Source organism: Lepidochelys kempii, chromosome 27 (genome assembly GCF_965140285.1).
Source record: "Lepidochelys kempii isolate rLepKem1 chromosome 27, rLepKem1.hap1, whole genome shotgun sequence".
Lineage (NCBI taxonomy): Eukaryota > Metazoa > Chordata > Testudines > Cheloniidae > Lepidochelys > Lepidochelys kempii.
The window spans coordinates 815,063-827,431 of NC_136406.1; positions in this window are offsets into that span (position 1 = coordinate 815,063).

The following is a 12,369-nucleotide window of genomic DNA, read 5'->3' on the forward strand; positions in this document are numbered from 1 at the left end:
CTAGTCAGTGAAGCCCCGCCCCCTAATCAGGGCTCAGCTTCTCTCCCAGCACAAAGCCCCTACACATACAGATACCACAAATACAAAACCAAACACACACAAATACCTTCTCTACAACAGAACTCCCTCTCAAACTCCCCTGTTTACAGCTCCGTTTGCTAGCTCCTGTTCCGCTGCAGCTGTCTGTGCCCCTGCCTGACTGGCTGCTCCCTTTATAGGACCCCTAGTCAGTGAAGCCCCGCCCCCTAATCAGGGCTCAGCTTTTCTCCCAGCACAAAGCCCCTACACATACAGACACTACCAATACAAAACCAAACACACACAAATACCTTCTCCTCCAACAGAACTCCCTCTCAAACTCCCCTGTTTACAGCTCTGTTTGCTAGCTCCTGTGCCGCTGCCTGACTGGCTGCTATCTTTATAGGACCCCTCGTCAGTGAAGCCCCGCCCCCTAATCAGGGCTCAGCTTCTCTCCCAGCACAAAGCCCCTCCAAGCCTCTAAACATACATATACCACCAATACAAAACCAAACACACAAATACCTTCTCGTCCAACAGAACTCCCACTCAAACTCCCCTGTTTACAGCTCTGTTTGCTAGCTCCTGTGCCGCTGCAGCTGTCCGTGCCACCGCCTGACTGGCTGCTCCCTTTATAGGACCCCTTGTCAGTGAAGCCCCGCCCCCTAATCAGGGCTCAGCTTCTCTCCCAGCACAAAGCCCCTCCAAGCCTCTACACATACAGATACTAGCAATACAAAACCAAAAACACACAAATACCTTCTCCTCCAACAGAACTGCCACTCAAACTCCGCTGTTTACACGTCAGTTTGCAAGCTCCTGTGCTACTGCAGCTGTCTGTGCCGCTGCCTGACTGGCTGCTACCTTTATAGGACCCCTAATCAGTGAAGCCCCGCCCCCTAATCAGGGCTCAGGTTCTCTCCCAGCACAAAGCCCCTCCAAGCCTCTACACATACAGATACTACCAATACAAAAAACAAACACAAATACCTTCTCCTCCAACAGAACTCCCACTCAAAGTCCCCTGTTTACAGCTCTGTTTGCTAGCTCCTGTGCCGCTGCCTGACTGGCTGCTAATTTTATAGGACCCCCAGTCAGTGAAACACCGCCCCCTAATCAGGGCTCAGCTTCTCTCCCAGCACAAAGCCCCTACACATACACATATTACCAATACAAAACCAAACACACACAAATACCTTCTCCTCCAACAGAACTCCCACTCAAACTCCCCTGTTTACAGCTCTGTTTGCTAGCTCCTGTGCCCCTGCAGCTGTCTGTGATGCTGCCTGACTGGCGGCTACCTTCATAGGACCCCTAGTCAGCGAAGGCCCGCCCCCTAATCAGGGCTCATCTTCTCTCCCAGCACAAAGCCGCTCCAAGCCTCTACACACACAGATACCACCAATACAAAACCAAACACACACACAAATGACTTCTCCTCCAACAGAACTCCGACTCAAACTGCCGTTTACAGCTCGGTTTGCTAGCTCCAGTGCCGCTGCAGCTGTCTGTGCCGCTGCCTGACTGGCTGGTACCTTTATAGCACCCCTAGTCAGTGAAACCCCGCCCCCTAATCAGGGCTCAGCTTCTCTCCCATCACAAAGCCCCTACACATACAGATACTACCAATACAAACCCAAGCACACACAAATACCTTCTCTTCCAACAGAACTCCCTCTCAAACTCCTCTGTTTACAGCTCTGTTTGCTAGCTCCTGTGCCGCTGCCTGACTGGCTGCTACCTTTATAGGACCCCTAGTCAGTGAAGCCCCGCCCCCTAATCAGGGCTCAGCTTCTCTCCCAGCACAAAGCCCCTCCAAGCCTCTACACATACAGATACCACCAATACAAAACCAAACACACACACAAATGCCTTCTCCTCCAACAGAACTCCCTCTCAAACTCCCCTGTTTACAGCTCTGTTTGCTAGCTCCAGTGCCGCTGCAGCTGTCTGTGCCGCTGCGTGACTGGCTGCTACCTTTATAGGACCCCTAGTCAGTGAAGCCCCGCCCCCTAATCAGGGCTCAGCTTCTCTCCCAGCACAAAGCCCCTCCAAGCCTCTACACATACAGATACTACCAATACAAAACCAAACACACACACAAATACCTTCTCCTCCAACAGAACTCCCACTCAAACTCCCCTGTTTACAGCTCAGTTTGCAAGCTCCTGTGCCACTGCAGCTGTCTGTGCCGCTGCCTGACTGGCTGCTACCTTTATAGGACCCCTGGTCAGTGAAGCCCTGCACGCTAATCAGGGCTCAGCTTCTCTCCCAGCAAAAAGCCCCTACACATACAGATACCACCAATACAAAGCCAAACACACACAAATACCTTCTCCTCCAACAGAACTCCCACTCAAACTCCCGTGTTTACAGCACTGTTTGCTAGCTCCTGTGCTGCTGCCTGACTGGCTGCTCGCTTTATAGGACCCCTAGTCAGGGAAGTCCCGCCCCCTAATCAGGGCTCAGCTTCTCTCCCAGCACAAAGCCCCTACACATACAGATACCACCAACACAAAACCAAACACACACAAATACCTTCTCCTCCAACAGAACTCCCACTCAAACTCCCCTGTTTACAGCTCTGTTTGCCAGCTCCTGTGCCCCTGCAGCTGTCTGTGACGCTGCGTGACTGGCTGCTACAATCATAGGACCCCTAGTCAGGGAAGCCCCGCCCCCTAATCAGGGCTCAGATTCTCTCCCAGCACAAAGCCTCTACTCATACAGACACTACCAATACAAAACCAAACACACAAATACCTTCTCCTCCAAGAGAACTCCCTCTCAAACTCACCTGTTTACAGCTCTGTTTGCTAGCTCCTGTGCCGCTGCAGCTGTCTGTTCCCCTGCCTGACTGGCTGCTCCCTTTATAGGACCCCTAGTCAGTGAAGCCCCGCCCCCTAATCAGGGCTCAGCTTTTCTCCCAGCACAAAGACCCTACACATACAGATACTACCAATACAAAACGAAACACACACAAATACCTTCTCTTCCAACAGAACTCCCACTCAAACTCCCCTGTTTACAGCTCTGTTTGCTAGCTTCTGTGCCGCTGCCTGACTGGCTGCTACCTTTCTAGGACCCATAGTCAGTGAAGCCCCGCCCCCTAATCAGGGCTCAGCTTTTCTCCCAGCACAAAGACCCTACACATACAGATACTACCAATACAAAACGAAACACACACAAATACCTTCTCTTCCAACAGAACTCCCACTCAAACTCCCCTGTTTACAGCTCTGTTTGCTAGCTTCTGTGCCGCTGCCTGACTGGCTGCTACCTTTCTAGGACCCATAGTCAGTGAAGCCCCGCCCCCTAATCAGGGCTCAGCTTTTCTCCCAGCACAAAGACCCTACACATACAGATACTACCAATACAAAACGAAACACACACAAATACCTTCTCTTCCAACAGAACTCCCACTCAAACTCCCCTGTTTACAGCTCTGTTTGCTAGCTTCTGTGCCGCTGCCTGACTGGCTGCTACCTTTATAGGACCCCTAGTCAGTGAAGGCCCGCCCCCTAATCAGGGCTCAGCTTCGCTCCCAGCACAAAGCCCCTCCAAGCCTCTACACATACAGATACCACCAATACAAAACCAAACACACACACAAATACCTTCTCCTCAAACAGAACTCCCACTCAAACTCCCCTGTTTACAGCTCTATTTGCTAGCTCCAGTGCCGCTGCAGCTGTCTGTGCCGCTGCCTGACTGGTTGGTACCTTTATAGGACCCCTAGTCAGGGAAGCCCCGCCCCCTCATCAGGGCTCAGCTTCTCTCCCAGCACAAAGCCTCTACTCATACAGACACTACCAATACAAAACCAAACACACACACAAATGCCTTCTCCTCCAACAGAACTCCCTCTCAAACTCCCCTGTTTACAGCTCAGTTTGCTAGCTCCTGTACCGCTGCACCTGTCTGTGTCGCTGCCTGACTGGCTGCTCCCTTTATAGGACCCCTCGTCAGTGAAGCCCCGCCCCCTAATCAGGGCTCAGCTTCTCTCCCAGCACAAAGCCCCTCCAAGCCTCTACACATACAGATACCAACAATACAAAACCAAACACACACACAAATACCTTCTCCTCCAACAGAACTCCCACTCAAACTCCCCTGTTTGCTAGCTCCTGTGCCAATGCAGCTGTCTGTGCCGCTGCCTGACTGGCTGCTCCCTTTATAGGACCCCTAGTCAGTGAAGCCCCGCCCCCTAATCAGGGCTCAGCTTCGCTCCCAGCACAAAGCCCCTACACATACAGATACCACCAACACAAAACCAAACACACACAAATACCTTCTCCTCCAACAGAACTCCCACTCAAACTTCCCAGTTTACAGCTCTGTTTGCTAGCTCCTGTGCCCCTGCAGCTGTCTGTGACGCTGCCTGACTGGCTGCTACCTTTATAGGACCCCTAGACAGTGAAGCCCCGCCCCCTAATCAGGGCTCAGCTTCTCTCCCAGCACAAAGCCCCTACACATACAGATGCTACCAATACAAAACCAAACACACACACAAATGCCTTCTCCTCCAACAGAACTCCCACTCAGACTCCCCTGTTTACAGCTCTGTTTGCTAGCTCCTGTGCCGCTGCCTGACTGGCTGCTACCTTTATAGGACCCCTAGTCAGTGAAGCCCCGCCCCCTAATCAGGGCTCAGCTTCGCTCCCAGCACAAAGCCCCTCCAAGCCTCTACACATACAGATACTACCAATACAAAACCAAACACACACAAATAGCTTCTCCTCCAACAGAACTCCCACTCAAAGTCCCCTATTTACAGCTCTGTTTGCTAGCTCCTGTACCGCTGCAGCTGTCTGTGTCGCTGCCTGACTGGCTGCTACAATCATAGGACCCCTCGTCAGTGAAGCCCCGCCCCCTAATCAGGGCTCAGCTTCTCTCCCAGCACAAAGCCCCTCCAAGCCTCTACACATACAGATACCACCAATACAAAACCAAACACACACACAAATACCTTCTCCTCAAACAGAACTCCCACTCAAACTCCCCTGTTTACAGCTCTATTTGCTAGCTCCAGTGCCGCTGCAGCTGTCTGTGCCGCTGCCTGACTGGTTGGTACCTTTATAGGACCCCTAGTCAGGGAAGCCCCGCCCCCTAATCAGGGCTCAGATTCTCTCCCAGCACAAAGCCTCTACTCTTACAGGCACTACCAATACAAAACCAAACACACAAATACCTTCTCCTCCAACAGAACTCCCTCTCAAACTCACCTGTTTACAGCTCTGTTTGCTAGCTCCTGTGCCGCTGCAGCTGTCTGTGCCCCTGCCTGACTGGCTGCTCCCTTTATAGGACCCCTAGTCAGTGAAGCCCCGCCCCCTAATCAGGGCTCAGCTTCGCTCCCAGCACAAAGCCCCTCCAAGCCTCTACACATACAGATACTACCAATACAATACCAAACACACACACAAATACCTTCTCCTCCAACAGAAGTCCCACTCAAACTCCCCTGTTTACAGCTCTGTTTGCTAGCTCCTGTGCCGCTGCCTGACTGGCTGCTACCTTTATAGGACCCCTCGTCAGTGAAGCCCCGCCCCCTAATCAGGGCTCAGCTTCTCTCCCAGCACAAAGCCCCTACACATACAGATACCACCAATACAAAACCAAAAACACACAGAAATACCTTCTCCTCAAACAGAACTCCCACTCAGACTCCCCTGCTTACAGCTCTGTTTGCTAGCTCCTGTGCCGCTGCCTGACTGGCTGCTACCTTTATAGGAACCCTAGTCAGTGAAGCCCCGGCCCCTAATCAGGGCTCAGCTTCTCTCCCAGCACAAAGCCCCTCCAAGCCTCTACACATACAGATACTACCAATACAAAACCAAACACACACACAAATAGCTTCTCCTCCAACAGAACTCCCACTCAAAGTCCCCTATTTACAGCCCTGTTTGCTAGCTCCTGTACCGCTGCAGCTGTCTGTGTCGCTGCCTGACTGGCTGCTCCCTTTATAGGACCCCTCGTCAGTGAAGCCCCGCCCCCTAATCAGGGCTCAGCTTCTCTCCCATCACAAAGCCCCTCAAAGCCTCTACACATACAGATACTACCAAACAAAAACAAACACAAATATCTTCTTCTCCAACAGAACTCCCACTCAAACTCCCCTGTTTACAGCTCTGTTTGCTAGCTCCTGTGCCGCTGCAGCTGTCTGTGCCGCTGCCTGACTGGCTGGTACCTTTATAGGACCCCTAGTCAGTGAAGCCCTACCCCCTAACCAGGGCTCAGCTTCTCTCCCAGCACAAAGCCCTTCCAAGCCTCTACACATACAGATATCACCAATACAAAACCAAACACACACACAAATACCTTCTCCTCCAACAGAACTCCCACTCAAACTCCCCTGTTTGCAGCTCTGTTTGCTAGCTCCTGTGCCGCTGCAGCTGTCTGTGTCGCTGCCTGACTGGCTGCTCCCTTTATAGGACCCCTAGTCGGTGAAGCCCCGCCCCCTAATCAGGGCTCACCTTCTCTCCCAGCACAAAGCCCCTCCAAGCCTCTACACATACAGATACTACCAATACAAAACCAAACACACACAAATACCTTCTCCTCCAACAGAACTCCCACTCAAACTCCCGTTTGCTAGCTCCTGTGCCAATGCAGCTGTCTGTGCCGCTGCCTGACTGGCTGCTACCTTTATAGGACCCCTAGTCAGTGAAGCCCCGTCCCCTAATCAGGGCTCAGATTCTCTCCCAGCACAAAGCCTCTACTCATACAGATACTACCAATACAAAACCAAAGACACACAAATACCTTCTCCTCAAACAGAACTCCCTCTCGAACTCCGCTGTTTACAGCTCAGTTTGCTAGCTCCTGTTCCGCTGCAGCTGTCTGTGCCCCTGCCTGACTGGCTGCTCCCTTTATAGGACCCCTAGTCAGTGAAGCCCCGCCCCCTAATCAGGGCTCAGCTTCTCTCCCAGCACAAAGCCCCTTCAAGCCTCTACACATACAGATACCAACAATACAAAACCAAACACACACACAAATACCTTCTCCTCCAACAGAACTCCCACTCAAACTCCCCTGTTTACAGCTCTCTTTGCTAGCTCCTGTGCCACTGCAGCTGTCTGTGCCGCTGCCTGACTGGCTGCTCCCTTTACAGGACCCCTAGTCAGTGAAGCCCCGCCCCCTAATCAGGGCTCAGCTTCTCTCCCAGCACAAAGCCCCTACACATACAGATGCTACCAATACAAAACCAAACACACACACAAATGCCTTCTCCTCCAACAGAACTCCCACTCAGACTCCCCTGTTTACAGCTCTGTTTGCTAGCTCCTGTGCCGCTGCCTGACTGGCTGCTACCTTTATAGGACCCCTAGTCAGTGAAGCCCCGCCCCCTAATCAGGGCTCAGCTTCGCTCCCAGCACAAAGCCTCTACTCATACAGATACTACCAATACAAAACCAAACACACACAAATACCTTCTCCAACAGAACTCCCTCTCAAACTCCCCTGTTTACAGCTCAGTTTGCTAGCTCCTGTTCCGCTGCAGCTGTCTGTGCCCCTGCCTGACTGGCTGCTCCCTTTATAGGACCCGTAGTCAGTGAAGCCCCGCCCCCTAATCAGGGCTCAGATTCTCTCCCAGCACAAAGCCTCTACTCATACAGATACTACCAATACAAAACCAAACACACAAATACCTTCTCCAACAGAACTCCCTCTCAAACTCCCCTGTTTACAGCTCAGTTTGCTAGCTCCTGTTCCGCTGCAGCTGTCTGTGCCCCTGCCTGACTGGCTGCTCCCTTTATAGGACCCGTAGTCAGTGAAGCCCCGCCCCCTAATCAGGGCTCAGCTTCTCTCCCAGCACAAAGCCCCTCCAAGCCTCTACACATACAGATACCACCAATACAAAACCAAACACACACACAAATACCTTCTCCTCAAACAGAACTCCCACTCAAACTCCCCTGTTTACAGCTCTATTTGCTAGCTCCAGTGCCGCTGCAGCTGTCTGTGCCGCTGCCTGACTGGTTGGTACCTTTATAGGACCCCTAGTCAGGGAAGCCCCGCCCCCTAATCAGGGCTCAGCTTCTCTCCCAGCACAAAGCCCCTACACATACAGATACCACCAATACAAAACCAAAAACACACAGAAATACCTTCTCCTCAAACAGAACTCCCACTCAAACTCCCCTGTTTACAGCTCTATTTGCTACCTCCAGTGCCGCTGCAGCTGTCTGTGCCGCTGCCTGACTGGCTGGTACCTTTATAGGACCCCTAGTCAGGGAAGCCCCGCCCGCTAGTCAGGACTCAGCTTCTCTCCCAGCACAAAGCCCCTACACATACAGATACTACCAATACAAAACCAAACACACACACAAATGCCTTCTCCTCCAACAGAACTCCCACTCAGACTCCCCTGCTTACAGCTCTGTTTGCTAGCTCCTGTGCCGCTGCCTGACTGGCTGCTACCTTTATAGGAGCCCTAGTCAGTGAAGCCCCGCCCCCTAATCAGGGCTCAGCTTCTCTCCCAGCACAAAGCCCCTCCAAGCCTCTGCACATACAGATACCAACAATACAAAACCAAACACACACACAAATACCTTCTCCTCCAACAGAACTCCCACTCAAACTCCCCTGTTTACAGCTCTGTTTGCTAGCTCCTGTGCCGCTGCAGCTGTCCGTGCCGCCGCCTGACTGGCTGCTCCCTTTATAGGACCCCTAGTCAGTGAAGCCCCGCCCCCTAATCAGGGCTCAGCTTCGTTCCCAGCACAAAGCCCCTCCAACCCTCTACACATACAGATACTACCAATAAAAAACCAAACACACACACAAATACCTTCTCCTCCAACAGAAGTCCCACTCAAACTCCCCTGTTCACAGTTCTGTTTACTAGCTCCTGTGCCGCTGCCTGACTGGCTGCTACCTTTATAGGAACCCTAGTCAGTGAAGGCCCGCCCCCTAATCAGGGCTCAGCTTCGCTCCCAGCACAAAGCCCCTCCATGCCTCTACACATACAGATACTACCAATACAATACCAAACACACACACAAATACCTTCTCCTCCAACAGAAGTCCCACTCAAACTCCCCTCTTTACAGCTCTGTTTGCTAGCTCCTGTACCGCTGCCTGACTGGCTGCTACCTTTATAGGACCCCTAGTCAGTGAAGCCCCGCCCCCTAATCAGGGCTCAGCTTCGCTCCCAGCACAAAGCCCCTCCAAGCCTCTACTCATACAGATACTACCAATACAATACCAAACACACACACAAATACCTTCTCCTCCAACAGAAGTCCCACTCAAACTCCCCTGTTTACAGCTCTGTATGCTAGCTCCTGTACCGCTGCAGCTGTCTGTGTTGCTGCCTGACTGGCTGCTCCCTTTATAGGACCCCTCGTCAGTGAAGCCCCGCCCCCTAATCAGGGCTCAGCTTCTCTCCCAGCACAAAGCCCCTACACATACAGATACCACCAACACAAAACCAAACACGCACAAATAGTTCTCCTCCAACAGAACTCCCACTCAAACTTCCCTGTTTACAGCTCTGTTTGCTAGCTCCTGTGCCCCTGCAGCTGTCTGTGACGCTGCCTGACTGGCTGCTACCTTTATATGACCCCTAGTCAGTGAAGCCCCGCCCCCTAATCTGGGCTCAGCTTCTCTCCCAGCACAAAGCCCCTCCAAGCCTCTACACATACAGATACTACCAATACAAAACCAAACACACACAAATACCTTCTCCTCCAACAGAACTCCCTCTCAAACTCCCCTGTTTACAGCTCGGTTTTGTAGCTTCTGTTCCGCTGCAGCTGTCTGTGCCCCTGCCTGACTGGCTGCTCCCTTTATAGGACCCCTAGTCAATGAAGCCCCGCCCCCTAATCAGGGCTCAGCTTCGCTCCCAGCACAAAGCCCCTCCATGCCTCTACACATACAGACACTACCAATACAATACCAAACACACACAAATACCATCTCCTCCAACAGAAGTCCCACTCAAACTCCCCTGTTTACAGCTCTGTTTGCTAGCTCCTGTGCCGCTGCCTGACTGGCTGCTACCTTTATAGGACCCCTAGTCAGTGAAGCCCCGCCCCCTAATCAGGGCTCAGCTTCGCTCCCAGCACAAAGCCCCTCCAAGCCTCTACTCATACAGATACTACCAATACAATACCAAACACACACACAAATACCTTCTCCTCCAACAGAAGTCCCACTCAAACTCCCCTGTTTACAGCTCTGTTTGCTAGCTCCTGTTCCGCTGCAGCTGTCTGTGCCCCTGCCTGACTGGCTGCTCCCTTTATAGGACCCGTAGTCAGTGAAGCCCCGCCCCCTAATCAGGGCTCAGCTTTTCTCCCAGCACAAAGCCCCTACACATACAGATACTACCAATACAAAACCAAACACACACAAATACCTTCTCCTCAAACAGAACTCCCTCTCAAACTCCCCTGTTTACAGCTCTATTTGCTAGCTCCAGTGCCGCTGCAGCTGTCTGTGCCCCTGCCTGACTGGTTGGTACCTTTATAGGACCCCTAGTCAGGGAAGCCCCGCCCCCTCATCAGGGCTCAGATTCTCTCCCAGCACAAAGCCTCTACTCATACAGACACTACCAATACAAAACCAAACACACAAATACCTTCTCCTCCAACAGAACTCCCTCTCAAACTCACCTGTTTACAGCTCTGTTTGCTAGCTCCTGTGCCGCTGCAGCTGTCTGTGCCCCTGCCTGACTGGCTGCTCCCTTTATAGGACCCCTAGTCAGTGAAGCCCCGCCCCCTAATCAGGGCTCAGCTTCGCTCCCAGCACAAAGCCCCTCCAAGCCTCTACACATACAGATACTACCAATACAATACCAAACACACACACAAATACCTTCTCCTCCAACAGAAGTCCCACTCAAACTCCCCTGTTTACAGCTCTGTTTGCTAGCTCCTGTGCCGCTGCCTGACTGGCTGCTACCTTTATAGGACCCCTCGTCAGTGAAGCCCCGCCCCCTAATCAGGGCTCAGCTTCTCTCCCAGCACAAAGCCCCTACACATACAGATACCACCAATACAAAACCAAAAACACACAGAAATACCTTCTCCTCAAACAGAACTCCCACTCAAACTCCCCTGTTTACAGCTCTATTTGCTAGCTCCAGTGCCGCTGCAGCTGTCTGTGCCGCTGCCTGACTGGCTGGTACCTTTATAGGACCCCTAGTCAGGGAAGCCCCGCCCGCTAATCAGGGCTCAGCTTCTCTCCCAGCACAAAGCCCCTACACATACACATACTACCAATACAAAACCAAACACACACACAAATGCCTTCTCCTCCAACAGAACTCCCACTCAGACTCCCCTGTTTACAGCTCTGTTTGCTAGCTCCTGTGCCGCTGCCTGACTGGCTGCTACCTTTATAGGAACCCTAGTCAGTGAAGCCCCGCCCCCTAATCAGGGCTCAGCTTCTCTCCCAGCACAAAGCCCCTCCAAGCCTCTACACATACAGATACTACCAATACAAAACCAAACACACACACAAATAGCTTCTCCTCCAACAGAACTCCCACTCAAAGTCCCCTATTTACAACCCTGTTTGCTAGCTCCTGTACTGCTGCAGCTGTCTGTGTCGCTGCCTGACTGGCTGCTCCCTTTGTAGGACCCCTCGTCAGTGAAGCCCCGCCCCCTAATCAGGGCTCAGCTTCTCTCCCAGCACAAAGCCCCTCCAAGCCTCTACACATACAGCTACCACCAATACAAAACCAAACACACACAAATACCTTCTCCTCCAACAGAACTCCCACTCAAACTCCCCTGTTTACAGCTCTCTTTGCTAGCTCCTGTGCCACTGCAGCTGTCTGTGCCGCTGCCTGACTGGCTGCTGCCTTTATAGGACCCCTAGTCAGTGAAGCCCCGCCCCCTAATCAGGGCTCAGCTTCTCTCCCAGCACAAAGCCCCTCCAAGCCTCTACACATACAGATACTACCAATACAAAACCAAACACACACAAATACCTTCTCCTCCAACAGAACTCCCTCTCAAACTCCCCTGTTTACAGCTCAGTTTTGTAGCTCCTGTTCCGCTGCAGCTGTCTGTGCCCCTGCCTGACTGGCTGCTCCCTTTATAGGACCCCGAGTCAATGAAGCCCGCCCCCTAATCAGGGCTGAGCTTCGCTCCCAGCACAAAGCCCCTCCAAGCCTCTACACATACAGATACTACCAATACAATACCAAACACACACACAAATACCTTCTCCTCCAACAGAAGTCCCACTCAAACTCCCCTGTTTACAGCTCTGTTTGCTAGCTCCTGTACCGCTGCAGCTGTCTGTGTCGCTGCCTGACTGGCTGCTCCCTTTATAGGACCCCTCGTCAGTGAAGCCCCGCCCCCTAATCAGGGCTCAGCTTCTCTCCCATCACAAAGCCCCTCCAAG